Raw genomic sequence first — 14,949 nt, 5'->3', positions numbered from 1 at the left:
ATAAAACAAAATGGAAATAGACATTAAAGAATGCATACTGACAGGTGTACAAGTGCCAACTAAAAGGAAAAAGAAATGCTGGCATACTCCACATTAACTCCGCTTTTGTGACCATAAATAGGGTTTAAATTTTATATTTTATTTTATTATTTATTTTACATTTGTTGACCGGGCTAGTCTAGCTGGATATATGTCCATTTTCAGTAGAGGCCCGGGGAGAAAAGCTCCAATGGTTATGATAAGTTTAAACAAAGATAGGCAATACAATACAAACAGGTAGAGAAAGAGGTTGTGATTATACTAAGTACACAAATACAATCAGAGCAAAAATCAAAAAATATAAAGAACAAAATATCTTAATTAAAGTTTTGTTGTTTTTTTTTTTTTTGCTATAGTTATACAGTATGCGAGGGATAACATGTATCTATAAAGTTGTTATATCAGGTAAACCTTACAAGGGTAAGGGAGCAGAGATAGTAAGAATTAAGGAAAAAGAATAGATTGAGAGGAAGTGGAAGAGTTAAGCTGGGTTGGTGCAGGAGCAAAGCCAGTGTTTGTTGAGATGAATATATATACTTAAAAACTGTATAACATGAAATGCTTAAATTAACGTGTCAGAAATGTGTTAGGGCAGTATGTTCATAAGCAGCATTTTCAGACATTTTATATGTTCTTTTCAAAATTATCATTGTGGCATTTTGCAGAAACTGACATTATAGTAATCAAGAGTGTAGGCATTTTTATATGTTTGAAAGAGAATTTTTTGAATGCTAACATCTCTTCACCCTGCTCTCATCTCCTTTTCTCTGCATGGTGGGCCCATGGTTGGGGATTTCTTCCAGCGGAATTTGGCATTTTTCTTCAAAAAACATTTAAGAAGAATTACTTGTTCTTGGTCAACATATTCTGTTATGCAACGTATTGGCTATATAAATAAGTAATTCACCAGTTTTACTCTTTATTAGTTCTACAAAATGTCAGTCCCCTCCCTTCCCTGGATCTCATGAACATATTTGTTTCTTTTCATGGCAAGAACTAGGCCCGTTCATTCCCCAATTGAGACAGGAGGTGAATGGCCCAATTGGAGTAAGAGCCTGGTCAGACCAGTTTGTTCGCTGTTCAAGGCCAGGATAGGGTAGCCTAACCATGGCCAGAGCTTTTTAGGCCCATTTGTTCCCTTCAGAGGTTAGAGGTAAGTGTCATAGCTAGCCCTCTCTTTGTAACTCTTCCTCTTATTAGCTCATTAGAGCTGTTTCCTAGGGAAACAATTGTGTGCATCATTCACATGTGTCACTCCCCCTAACCTTGTGCACCATGGTGTTACTCCAGCTCATAGTGCTGTATTCCTTACCCCTCTCATTCCTGCTGAGATGGACACAGCAACAGATCACACCACCTTTCTTCCCCTAGAATGGGCAGGCCAAGCATCACACGTTCACTCCCACCCTCCCTCATCCAGCTCTTCTAATTTTCCTGTGCTGCTATTGAAACATGGATTGTCTGGTGTGGAATCATCCCTGCATGCCACAGAGCAGGAATCTACCAGTTTTTTTTTGTTTTTTGTACTGTACAGATCTTAATCTGCATCATCCATAAAGTCATGCATTTACATAAATAAGCATCACAGTTAATGTCTGTGTCACCACTGAGTTACCAACCAAGGCGTACACCAGCATTGCCCATGCTGACCCAAGTAAGACCACAACTTTTTAAACTTACCCTTGTGCCAGGTGTTCAGACTGCCTCCTTGTTGTTGAATGTAGGAAAAGTTGTTGACCCACTTCATGAAAATGGCAGCAGTTAAGAAGAGGAGGCTGAGCTAGCGGGAGATATGGCGGCAACATAATTATGAAAGTCTGAGTCCCAAGTGTTTGTAAACTTATAAATTGCCTGCTTCCTACCCTGCTGCCTTGAGTTTGATGCAGACATGTCTGAAACTCGAGTCCGCAACTGTCAATGCTTCAGCCAGGGATAGCAAGTTGGACACGGTAACAGCTCTTTTAAACCGAGTCTTGGCTATTACCTCAGAAATTAAAGGGCTGGTTGCAAAGCATACCAAGTTCATAGGTTCATAGGTTCGTACTAGGCTATCTGCCCTAAGGCATTTATAAGCCTAGCCAAAGTGTATGTGGCTTACACCACCCCTTAGGATGAGAATACTATGCCCTTTTAGGGTTTAGTTTACTATGCCTCTGTCTAGTAGTGACACAGAGATGACCCCCGGGGTAAACCTACGATCTCCCATCCACTCGTCGAGATTTCTCTTGAATAGAGTCAGTGAGGGGCTCTGCCTAACATGGACTGGGATTCTGTTCCAGAGTGTAGGGAGCCTCTGGGTTATGAATCTGTCCCTCCAGCACGTCCTATTTATTTCTGTGTCGAGGTTTAAGTCACTTGTTCTCGTGGCTCTGATGGATTTGGATTTTCTGAGGTGGAGCATGTCCATTAATTCAGGATTGGACATGGCCTTGTACGTCAGGCACAGATCACCTCTGAGTAGGTGGTATGCGACTGAATAGAGCTGGAGTTTTTTCAGTCGGGCAGCATATGGCATATGTTTAAGACCCTTTATCCTCTTGGTGAGGAACTTTTGGGGTCTTTCCAACTGCTGCTGGTGTCGGGTGAGATACATCCCAAATGGGGCATTGTATTCAATCATTGGCCTGATAAGAGAAGAGTACAGGGGCACAATGACCTCTCTTGATCTAGATGTGAAACCCTTCATGATAAGGTGGGCAATATAGAAGGTCTTCCTAACCACTTTGGCAATGTGAGTGTCAAATGAGAGGTTACTGTCAACCTGGGTCCCTAGGTCCCTGATTACCTCTTCCGTACTTAATGGATTACCGCCTATGTGATAATTTGTCAGTACCTTGTTTTTCCCAAAGGGTATGACTATACATTTTTGGCGTTCAGCTTAAGGCCATGGCTCTGGCACCAATTATCCGTTTCTATGAGGCCTCTCTGAAGGATGTTTGTGAACGCTGGAGTATCAATTATGGCACCCAGTTTGCAGTCATCTGCGAACTTTGTCAGCCACAATCCTCCTATGTTTGCCTGTACTTCGGAAAAATAAATGCCGAACAAGAGGGGTCCCAGGACTGAGCCCTGTGGGACACCGCTTGTGACTGGCTTAGAGTCTGACATAGCTCCAGCAACTCTGACCCTGTGGGTTCTGTCCTTGAGCCAGTTTGCAACCCATCTTGTGACATATGGGTTTACATTTAAGCTGGTGAATTTGTCTATGATGCCCGAGTGGGGTATTGTGTCAAAGGCTTTTGCAAGGTCAAGGTAGGCTGTGTGAACTGCCTTACCCTCATCAATGGCCTTAGTGACTGTTTCAAAAAAGTCGACCAAGTTCAAAAGGCAGGATCTGCCCTTGACAAAGCCAAATTGAGTAGGATCCAATGTCTGTAGGTCCCCAATGTCTTTGTTTATGAGTTCCATAATGATCCTCTCCTCAAGAAGATAGTTGCCCTTGCTGTGAAGTCATACTTTCTTCATTCAACAACTTCATCTAATGCATCGACGATTCAGACCCTACAACAAAAATGGAACTACCGGAGCATGTAGTAAAGAACTTAAGAGACCAAAGTGACAAACTATTCGGTCTACGGCAGTTTTCCAATCTGTTCCTGCTGGGGTTGAAAGAGGCCATTAAAGGTAATGACATGCACTCATTTTTGGAGAAATATCTTCCTGAAAACATAAATCTAAGTAACCAAATTTTTATAAAATTAATGCATAGGTCCTTGTGACTGCACCATCTTCTGACTGCCCTCTGTGCCATATTATATCTTGGCTCTTAAACTTCACCAGTAAAGAACCAGGACAAAACGTCAAACCGAGACAAGAGTTCTTGTGTAATTTGTTATTAAAAAGAAAAGACTTTGCTTCTGTTCTTTTATCGTGTTTTTTTTTTTTTTTTTTTAATTCCCTGCAATATTAACTGTTGTGCATAAGAAGCAAAGGCACCACTTCACATCAGCAGACCAGGCCCTGCAATTTCTGCAAAAAACTGTAACTAAGACCTCACTTCCAAGCCTGTTAGTAAATCAAAATGTGGATACTGACCCTGAAACAATTAAAATGTCAGAAGTTAAGTGCATTATGCTTGCACACCAATGGAAAGGTCCTTCATACTCTCCTAGCATATATTGAAGCATTGCCACAAGGCAAAGTGCTTGGAGGACAAGTGCAGGCTTGAACATTCTTGAAGTTGTTTCATTGTTCATATGGCCCTCTGGACCCTGCAGATGATGAACTCTCCCTAAGTTAATGAGGTTTGAAACCTTGGCTAGTCCTCAGCATAGGTGAAGGACTGGAGGAGACGCAACCTCAGCTCCCATTCTGGTGGGTTGAATCCTTATCTTTGGATGTTGGCTGGACCAAGAGAATCTTCTGATTCCAGATCTTTTTTCTAAGTTGAGATACTCTGGTTTTGAGACTCTATATCTAGATCTAGACCCAGAGATACCCTTGCCTATCTGGTCTTCCCATATCAGAGCTTTTTTCTCAGGGCCTGGACAGTAAGCAGATGTTTGGGAGCTTGAGTCACAGCTGTATGGGCATTTCATTAAGGAATTCAGTCTAAATCCCATGCTTGGTCTTTACAAACCCTTCCTGATTTAATTATGTCTTGGGCTAGTGCAGTGATGGCAAACCTTTTGGGCGTGGTTTGTCAGAAATTCGGAAAATGCCTATCTTGACTCTGCTGGAGTGTCAACCCTACCCCCCGCCCTCCCTCGAACAAAAGAGAAAATTCTTTACATATTCATTTATTTTTAAAAAATACAGTCCAATTGTGTGCTGCAATCGGTGACTTACAATAGAGAAAATGATATGTGCACTGATAATTGGGCTTAAAATAGTGCACCAAAAAATTACCCTACTTTTAATAATAATTTTGAATTAAACTGAAAAAAATATGGAACACGTTTCATTTTATTTCATTAACATCAATTAATGACTTTGAGTTTTTATAGATAGATGCAGGGCCACATATTTCTTGTATATTTGTTCAGTTTCTTTGGTAATTCTGGTGTTGGTCAACCAGTGGCTTAGCTAGACTTTGTGTCCCTTGGGGTTGACTGAGTTTGGTACCCCACCCCCTCACAAAATAAAACTATGCATGTCATAGTCATACAAAAAGTGAAAAGGACGGTACTCACATCCATTGTTGAAAGAAATGCCTCAACTTTGATATTGGAGTTGCAATCCACAAACTTATTTGCCCAGTTATGCAAAAGCATTTCCCTGACACACTAATGAATTATTTTCCATAGCAACCCATTCATTAGTTTTTATTCTGTATGACGAGCACTAAAATGACACGATAAATTATTTTGCCCAGTGGTCACTTCAGTCTGACCATGTATGCGCAGGCACTTCCCTGATACAAAAAGTAATTATTTCCCCAAGCAGCATCTTCATTAGTATGTCCAGGTACACACAAGCACCAAAATGAAACATTTCCCAAAGAGACCCCTTCAGTAAAGTGTCCAGGTACAGTATGCACAAGCACTAAAATTAAACACCTGCCCAAGCAACCCCTTCAGTAACATTCCTAGTATGTGTACAACCAATAAAATGAAACATTCACCCACATAATCCCTTCAGTAAAATGTTAAGGTATGCACAAGCAGCAAAATGAATCATTTGCCCAAGCTACCCCTTCATTAACATTCCTAGTATGTGTACAACCACTAAAATGAAACATTCACCCAAGTGACCCCTTCAGTAAAATGTTGAGGTATGCACAAGCCCCAAAATTAAACATCTGCCCAAGCGACCTCTTCAGTAACATTCCTAGTATGTGTACAACCACTAAAATGAAACATTCACCCACGTAATCCCTTCAGTAAAATGTTGAGGTATGCACAAGCAGCAAAATGAATCATTTGCCCAAGCTACCCCTTCATTAACATTCCTAGTATGTGTACAAGCACCAAAATGAAACATTCACCCACGCGACCCTTTCAGTAAAATGTTAAGGTATGCACAAGCACCAAAATGAATCATTTGCCCAAGCAACCCCTTCAGTAACATTCCTAGTATGTGTACAACCAGTAAAATGAAACATTCACCCACACGACCCCTTCAGTAAAATGTTGAGGTATGCACAAGCACCAAAATGAATCATTTGCCCAAGTGACCCCTTCAGTAAAATGTGCATCTTTCTATGCACTCTTATGTTTATTAAAATAAATCAATTACTTAAGTCATCATCATCTTCTTTCGGCTGTTCCCGTTAGGGGTCGCCACAGCGGATCATCTGTTTCCATTTCTTCCTGTCCTCTGCATCTTGCTCTGTTACACCAACCACCTGCATGTACTTACCTCTCCTTTTTGTTTGTCTTCTCGGCCCAGGGTTCCCACTGCTATTTTCCCGTGCTGTTCCGCATCAAGGTGTGCTGTTGTGCGACCGTTAAAGGGCTTCCTGCTGACCTGCTGCTGCTGTTGCATGCGTGTGTGCATCATGGTGTGCAACAACTTAGCCAAACTGAAAGCCACCATGGCACTACCTAACTAACTGCCAGGCCAAAACAAAATACAACAGCTTCTCAGAAGGAAAAAAAAAACAGCTTATCGAGTGCCGCCCGGCCCTTTTGACCCCAATAGCTATGCCACTGTAGTGAACATTGGTGTGTCACCCAAAACATCATGGTGTGTCACCTTTGGCATGCATGTCATAGGTTCACCATCAAAGCCGTTCCTAATCTCCCAGTACCAGCCCATACCATGCTTACCTTTGTATGACCTCACAACAGCTGTAGTAAGAATCCTCCTATGAGAATTTAGAGGGTCATGCGTCCACCATCTCAGAGACAGTCAGGGACATAAAAGTCATCCCACATACATAAACTGCAGATAACCCCACTTTTGAAGGTTCATGAGGAATAGCTTGGGGTGGCTTTGAGTCCCTACTTCTCTTCTTAGAAACAGTTGGCAGCTTCTGGGGAACATGTTGGGAGAATCTTAAGTTATTTGGCTCTTTGAGCCAGCCATGAGGGGTGCTGTACCATGATTCTGCCTATTAGTCCCAAGGTGGTCTGATGTCATCTGTAAGCCACAAAATGAGTGGACAGGCCAACTCACTTTGTCCCATCACTGTTGTTGATGTGGTTTCTTTATTCCAGTGTAGGTGCTTGCAAAGAAGGAATGCAGAGCTTTGAATGGGTGCATTAATAGATTTCTCTTATGTTACAAAAGGCTCTTAGCTGTTCATTTTACCTGACTTGGGCACCGAGTTACTATTTTGGAAGGATTTGGATAATTTTATCTGACTCCCTGAGCCTGAGCTTAAGGAAGATCTTCATTAAACCATGTCCTTTGGCTTCACTGTGGGATACCATGTGTCTGTCTGCATGTTTGATATTGCTTAAAGTTCAGAAGGACCTCCTCAAGATTGGTAGTGTCCTTGACCAGGATGGAGTGGCTTAGATTGTTCTCCTTCACAAAGAGCTCATGAACAAAAACCTAGATGCTCCTTTTTTGAAGGAAGTGCTGTTCAGCTACCCTGCCCACAACAAGGTTGATTATCTCCTGAGGAGAAAGGGTGGCTTTACTGGGGTCCTGTACAAATTCCTCATTACAACCTTCCTTCCTTCCTGTGCCCAGTCTTCCCAACCCTGAAACAGGAGAATGTTTCCTTGGCATCCTCAGAAGGCCCTTAAGAATCAGACTGCTTTGCCACTGGAGGGCATGAAGCTGTCTAGGTTGGTAATTTGGTAATTCCACCTGAGGTTCTGCTACAGTCCTGATCTGTCTGGGGGGCACTTATCCAAATCTGTGTAAGAGCATGGAAGGACCATCACAAAAGACTACTGTGCTCTAGATGTGGTTACTTTTGACCATGTTCTGAAGATGATCGATTCTCCAAAATAATTTTTTTTTTTCACTGGCAGATTAGTCTCTCTTAGTGGACCACTTGGACTGTCCCAGACTATACTCCTCTTGGGGACCTAATAAAGGTTTCTTAGTGTCAAAAGAAGATCAGTGGTTGTACTATCACCTCTTCCTTGGCTCAAAAGAGACAAACAATTTTCATACTAATTTGGACCTCAGCAATTACAACTTGTGCATTTAGTTTTGGATGTTCACTGTTCAGGGAGTTGTGGCATTGCTTCAGAAGGGCTTGTAAATGGTACCAATGGACATGATAAATGTCTTTTGCCACATCAGTATTGTAACTTCACACAGGAACTCCTTCGATTCTTTTTGATTGAGTATTACATTTAGTGCAGAAGGGCCGCAATAGTGCAGCGTTTAGAGATGTCACCTCACAGCAAGAGGTTCTTCGGTTCGATTCTCAGCTGGAGTTCCTTCTGTGCGGAGTCTGCATGTCCTCCCTACGGCTGAGTGAGCTTTAAAGACATGCAGGTAGGTGCGTGTGAGTGGGCCTTCCGTGAAGGTTGGGCATCAGGCTGGCAACTCGGTACCATAAAAATCCACTGCCAATCAATCTGCGGAGCGGTGATGCGCCGTGACAACCCCTAACCGGGAAAAGCCAAAATACATTGTTTATTACATTTACTGCCATTTGGGCTTTCATCTTTGCCAGCAATTTTCACCAAAGTATTGGACATGTGACCAAATCCATGCAGGAAAAGAGTCTCCTTGCATTCACCTACACATATGACTGGCACCTGGTTATGTTTGGACGGGGAGTACCTGGAAGTGGCCATCCTATAGATGCTGCTGCAGATGACTTCCTTAAGGGTGATATTAAATTGGAGGAAGTCCTTTCTGTTTCTAGTTCAGTGAAAATTTTCATTGGGTTGTAGTTGGCTGGCATGTCACTGTTTTGTCATTATTGCCCTTGTGAGAGCTAAAATGGTCATGATTTTGGCATTTTTATTTATTTATTTGTTTGATTACTAGGAAAGCCTGACTGGGTGAGAAACCCATTTTCAGTGGAGGCCTAGGGAGAAAAGCTCCATTACAGAGTAACAGGAAAAATAATCTTTTTACAATAATAAACAGTAACATATAAGTATAATACAAAACGTACGTGGTAATAGCATCTGTCATACAAATGATAACAGCATAAGAATGATAACGGGATTCAAGAAACTGGGATACTGATGGAACTCGGATGATATGTATACATACATTTGTAAGAGAGATTGAAAAGTATGATTGACATAGTTATACTTTTATCTAGACAAATTCTTTGTCATATTTATATATGTACATATGTACATGGAGGTAGGTGTTGAGTGTGAAGATGATCTGAATGAAATGAGAATAATACAGAGATTTGTAGGAAATAGTAAGGGATGGCGAATGAGGGTACATATTCAGTAGGATGATAGATTAAATTTACAATAGAGGAGTTTGAGGCTAGGTAGCATAAAATAGGTGAAAGAGAAGATAGCAATAGGGATAAAAATGAGAAAAAAGAAAGTTAGTGCAGGGAGTGAGAAAGGGCAAGGTAAAGTGAGTGAAGGTGGATGACAGGTGATAGGAAGAAAGGAGAAAAAAAGGTGGAATGATAAAGTCATGATAAAGTATCTGATATTCAGCTTGGTTTTCAACAGGGACAGTTACCTGACTTGAGTAGTAATTGTTTTACTTTAAATTTACATTTCATGAGGTTTAAGGTAGTTCTGATATCTAAGGGTAGTGCATTCCATAATTTGGTCACTGAATAGTAGTAAAGACATTGTCCACCACTTTTGTTTGGTTTATATAAAGTTGAGATGCTTGTCTTTGGAGCAGAGAACTCAATTGGGTATATAGATCTGGAGTAAAGAATTTATGGAAGGACAGGTTTCCGAATTGTAGATAAATCTTATGGGCCGTTGTTAGTGTTGGTAGTTTAGATGCTGTGGAAGTTTGAGCCAGTTAAGGGAGGTAAGAGCAACACAGTGATGTTTGTAGACTGGTAACAGGATTCAATCTGATTTTTTAGTGTAGTTTGGAGGTTGGTTAATGTGGGGACATATAGTAAAGAGTGCTGTTCTTACTTCTTCTAGGATGGGTGCTTTTTTCCTCTTTCATTGTAGGCTGTGTATGGGGCAGAACAGCTTCTGTGGGGTTTTCTTCATTCAAAAGCTGTCAGGAGGTATTCCTTTCTTGTGCATTTGATAACATGCGGAGTGGTGAGCAGATCATTGTTGGCATCTGTTATGAATGGTGTCTGATAGCTGTGTTCTTTTCCTTTTTGTCTTTGTCTTCTAAATTGATTGTTTCTATCTGCCCTCTGCTTAATCACTCTACAGAAGCTGGTAGAATGTCTTTGACATCTTGTTCTGTGCTATTGCGACTGCTCTGTTAGCCTCCTTTTCAGCCAGCAGTGTTCCTTCTTGACTTGGGCTGTCTTTTCTGTCTCTCACTTTTTCATGTACTCTCCCTCTTTTTGATTAACTTTGATTTCTGCATTCCACAACCAGCTTGACTTATGTACCTTATTTCTAAATCTGGCTCAGCCACAAATCTTTTCTGTTGTAATGGTCAATGTCTTCACCTCCAGAATTTGCTGTAACTTCAGCTGCACAGCCTTCGGAGCCGACAGTCTTTTCCTTTCGGACCCGGGACACTGCCTTGGAACCAGTCTCCGAATCTCCTTCTTCTCCATTACTCCAGTCGGCACCATCGGTGCATTTCTCCAGGTCCTCTGTTAGTCTTTCGGATTCGGACATGGACCGACTGGTACAGAAGCTCTTAAAGGCACCAGGCCTAGCTAAATTGCTATCGATTCCGACCCAGGCGTCGGAACCGAAGACTACTACCCAGAAATTGACTGCTCCTCCTCCGAGCCATATCGGTTTTTCGGAGCCGGAAGAGACTGACCTGATGGTTGTAGAACCCTTGGAGCCAACACCTGTTCCAGTGCCATCAGCTCCATCTACTCGGACGTCCGCTGCACTGACTGGGGACTCTAGGAGCAGATACTCTCCAGTCGGGTCCAGAGATGATCGTCACACTGACCTGTCGGTGCCGACTCTTCCTCTCGGGACCTTGGCGCGGGTGAGCTCAGCTCTCACCTCGGGCTCTGTGCCCACAGCATCGGTGCGGGAGGGGATCACGGTTCCTTCGGGTCTGTTGACTTCTTCTCATCGGAACCGTGATGCCTTCGAAGCCATGAGGCGAGTACTGTCTCCTAAGACTTCCTCTTCACCAAGTCTGGTCTCTTCTTTCCCTAAAGTGCCTGTGTCTGCTTCTGCTTCCATCAGCCACGCCAAGCATGGAGACCCAGAGCCTCAGGTAGCCCCACTGGGCGCCCCCTGCTCGTCTGAGACTTCCCCAGAGGCTCCCACTGAGGAAGTTCCCAGAAAGAGAGTGTGCAAGAGGAGGCACTTAGACTCCCTACAGGAGTCATTGACATCTGACACTGACTTGGATGAGTCAGAAGGGTCCCCTCAATCCCCCTCTGAGGACATCTCCTTTGCGGAGATCCTTGAGATCCTTAGGCAGAGGGGTGATTGGCAGTCCAAAAACCCTACTGAGGATGAGTTGGTTCTTCTGAAGGCTTTTGGGTCTCAACCTTCCACTTCCTGGGTGTCTCCACCCTATGATGAGCTTATACAACTGGTCTCTCGTAGGGCATGGGAGTCTCTGGAGTCCATGGAGCCTGTCCCTCGGAGGCCGAATAAGTTTATCTCTGCCCCAGTGGCTAAAATCTTCTTGTCTAAGGAAGTCCCTGTTGATACCATGGTGGTGGCAGCAGCCACCAAGAAGGAATTGTCTGAAACTTCTGCATCTATCCATCCTCCTAACAGAGATTCTAGGATCATGGATAGATCTGGGAAACGCATGTTCAGTTCTGCGACTTTCACTCTTTGATCACTGAACTATCTGACTCATTTCACCAGACTGCAAAGAGATCTCCTTAAGGAGTTGGGAGATACTCTTTAGGGTGCTGTAGCTGCAGGTGTCACTGACAACGTTTCTGCCCAGCTTGCTATTCTTAATTCCATTGCAAATTCATCCATGCGTCTCATATCATATGCAGCAGATGGGTCGAGTAGGGCTGCAGGAGCAGGGATTGCTCTTCGTAGGCATGCCTGGATGCACCTCTGTTCCTTCACGGAGCCCTTCAAGTATTTATTCATAAATACCCCGTTTGATGACTCATCCTTGTTTGGCCCTAAGGTAAAGGAAACATTGACCAGATGTGAACAGGAGGGAAAGATTCTGTCTGCCGTCGGATTCCATTTTTCTACCCCTTCTCAGCCTTACCCCAAAGGCCAAAGGAGAGGAAAGATGTGGTTCCGTAAAGCCCAAGGAGCCTTTCAGGACATATGTGGAGAACCTTCCTCCAGGGGCAGAGGAGGAGGTAATAATGGAAGATGCCGCCCTCATGGCAGAAGGGGTCCGCAACACCAGGGTGACAGAGATCATTTCTCTGGTCAGCCCTACCAGCGCTCCTGAGAGGAGGCTCGACTGTCCTGCTCTGGAGGTGGTCGGAGGTTGCTTATCTTTGTATCCAGAAGCCTGGCTAGATATTACAAACGACAGATGGGTACAAAGCATCATTTCCAGAGGGTATTTCATACCGTTCTCCGCTCCACTCATTCCCGTCAAGAGAATCCCAGATGCTCCACCCAGTTACAGGGAACAAGCAACCACATAGGTCCTCAAGTTGCTAGAAAAAAAAAAGAGTCATTCAGCCAGTCCCAGCAGACCAAACAGGATTCGGAACTTACTCAAGATTCTTTTTGGTTCCAAAGAAAACAGGGGACTGGAGATCCATTTTGGACCTCAGCAGACTGAACCAATTTGTAAGAAAAGAAAAGTTTTGGATGGTCATGCTTCAGTCCATACTTCCCTTTTTAGGGAAGGACAATTGGATGTGCTCAATCGATCTCAAGGATGCATACTACCATATAAAAGATCATCTGCGTTTCCAGCTGGGAGCCAGTCACTACCAGTTTCGAGCCCTGCCCTTTGATCTCACTGCAGCCCCAAGAGTGTTTACCAATTGTATGGCAGTGGTCACGGCTCACCTGAGGCATCTAGGATTCCAGGTGTTTCCATGCCTAGACGATTGGCTCCTTACCTCCACCACCAGGCATTAACTGATTCAGGCAACAGAATCCACTCTGACACTTTGCAACCACTTGGGTATTACGGTCAACTTTGAAAAGTCTGCCTTGTCGCCGTCGCAGCATATCATCTTTATAGGGGCAGAGTTAGACACTTCAACCACCACTGTACGTCTTCCACTCAAAAGGGTATCAATTCTTCGTCAATACATCACTTCTTTGGTGTCAAAGAACAGAGCTCCAGCCACAGAAGTTTTGAAAGTATTAGGTTTGATGGCAGCAGCAATATTGGCCATTCCATTGACGAGGATGTATATGCGGATTCTTCAGTGGCTCCTTTTCACGTAGTGGTCTTACCAGGAATTGTCAGTGAACCATATGATTCTGATTACAAACTCTTGCAAGAGAGATAATCAGTGGTGGTTGACATCTCTACATGTCACAATAGGACGGCCCTTTGTACACCCCCCTCCAGTAGCCACTGTGACCACGGGCATTTTCAGGGAGAGACTGCCCAAGGCACATGGACGGATCAAGAGTTACACTTGCATACCAGTGTTCTGGAGATGAGAGCGGTACTTCTGGCGTTGCAGTACTTTCAGGACTCACTCCCTCTAGGGACAATTGCCATATAGACAGACAATATGTCAGTGGTCTGGTATTTGAACAAACAGGGTGGGACCAAATCTTACCCCCTTTGCCAAGAAGCCCTCAGAATTTGGCAGTGGGCTATGTCATCCCAGAGCTTTCTGTTGGCAGCGCACATGCCGGGGAGATCCAACGTGATAGCGGACAAGCTGAGCAGGGCAATTTTGTTGCCACACAAGTGGTCCCTCAAACAGGAGATTGTGGACAGGATTTTCCGCAAATGGGGCCAGCCTTGCTGCATTCTTTTTGCCAGCCACATCAACACCAAATGCAGAAGCTACTTTGCCCTTATACCCCCTCTAGGAGAACCTCCGAGGGATGCACTCGTACATGATTGGCCCCCAGGTCTCCCCTATGCATTTCCCCCAATTCCGCTGATACCCACATTTTTACAGAAATCAAAGTCGCTGGGAAGGACCGTCATTCTTATAGCCCCTCATTGTCCTTGGCAGATTTGGTTTCTATTTCTTTACCATCATCTTGGAGGATCCAGGGATCCTGGACCCTGTTCCGGACCTTCTAACTCACCCGTCAGGGGACCTCCATCCTTCCTTGTAGTCACTGAAGCTAACCGCTTGGCTGCTCCAGTTCCCCGTATAGCCAGGCTTCATAATCTTTCATATGACACAAGTCAAATTTTGTTGGCCTCCCACAAACCTTCCACCAGAAAAATTGTATTGCAGTAAGTGGAAGAGATTTTCCATTTGACTTCTAACAAGAACCTTGACCCTTACAAAGCTCCATTGTCATCCATACAAGAATTCTTGACTGAGGTTTTTCACAAAGGAGCAGCAGCTGCGACCGTTAGGGTCCAGTTAGCAGCCATATCTAATTTTCATCTAGGTATTGGTGGCCTAAATATTATGCAACACCAGTTATCCAAGGCCTTCCTCAAAGGTACCTTTCGCATGAGGCCTCCAGTGAAGACTCCTTATTCTCCCTGGAGCTTGAATTTCATGCTATCCCATATTGTTCTTCCTCCCTTTGAACCAGCATCATCTAGTGAGCTCAAGTTTCTGTCTTGGAAAACTATTTTTCTAGTGGCCATTACGTCTGCGCGCAGGGTGTTAGAGCTTCAGGCATTGTCTGTCAAGCCCCCCTATATGATTTTTCATCCTGACAGAGTATCCCTTAGAACTAATCCTTCCTTTTTGCCTAAAGTATGTTCTGAGACAAACATCAACCAAGTTATTGAGTTGCCCGTGTTCTTCCCCTACCATACCAACAAATTAGAATACATGCTGCACAAACTTGATGTTCACAGACAGCTTAGATATTATCTGGGCAGAACAAAAGACTTTAGAAAGTC

The 14,949-nt window shown here is 43.6% G+C and overlaps 1 protein-coding gene across 1 annotated transcript in view; it reads left to right on the top strand.

Moving 5' to 3' along the window:
* Window positions 1–14,949, top strand: part of JADE2 (jade family PHD finger 2) — a 1,051,451-nt gene that overhangs the window by 1,022,635 nt on the left and 13,867 nt on the right. The window lies entirely within an intron of this gene.

Source organism: Protopterus annectens, chromosome 4.part0, assembly GCF_019279795.1.
Source record: "Protopterus annectens isolate FY-2018-M chromosome 4.part0, PAN1.0, whole genome shotgun sequence".
In the NCBI taxonomy this organism is placed as follows: Eukaryota; Metazoa; Chordata; order Ceratodontiformes; family Protopteridae; genus Protopterus; species Protopterus annectens.
This window is presented reverse-complemented; position numbering and strand designations above follow the sequence as displayed.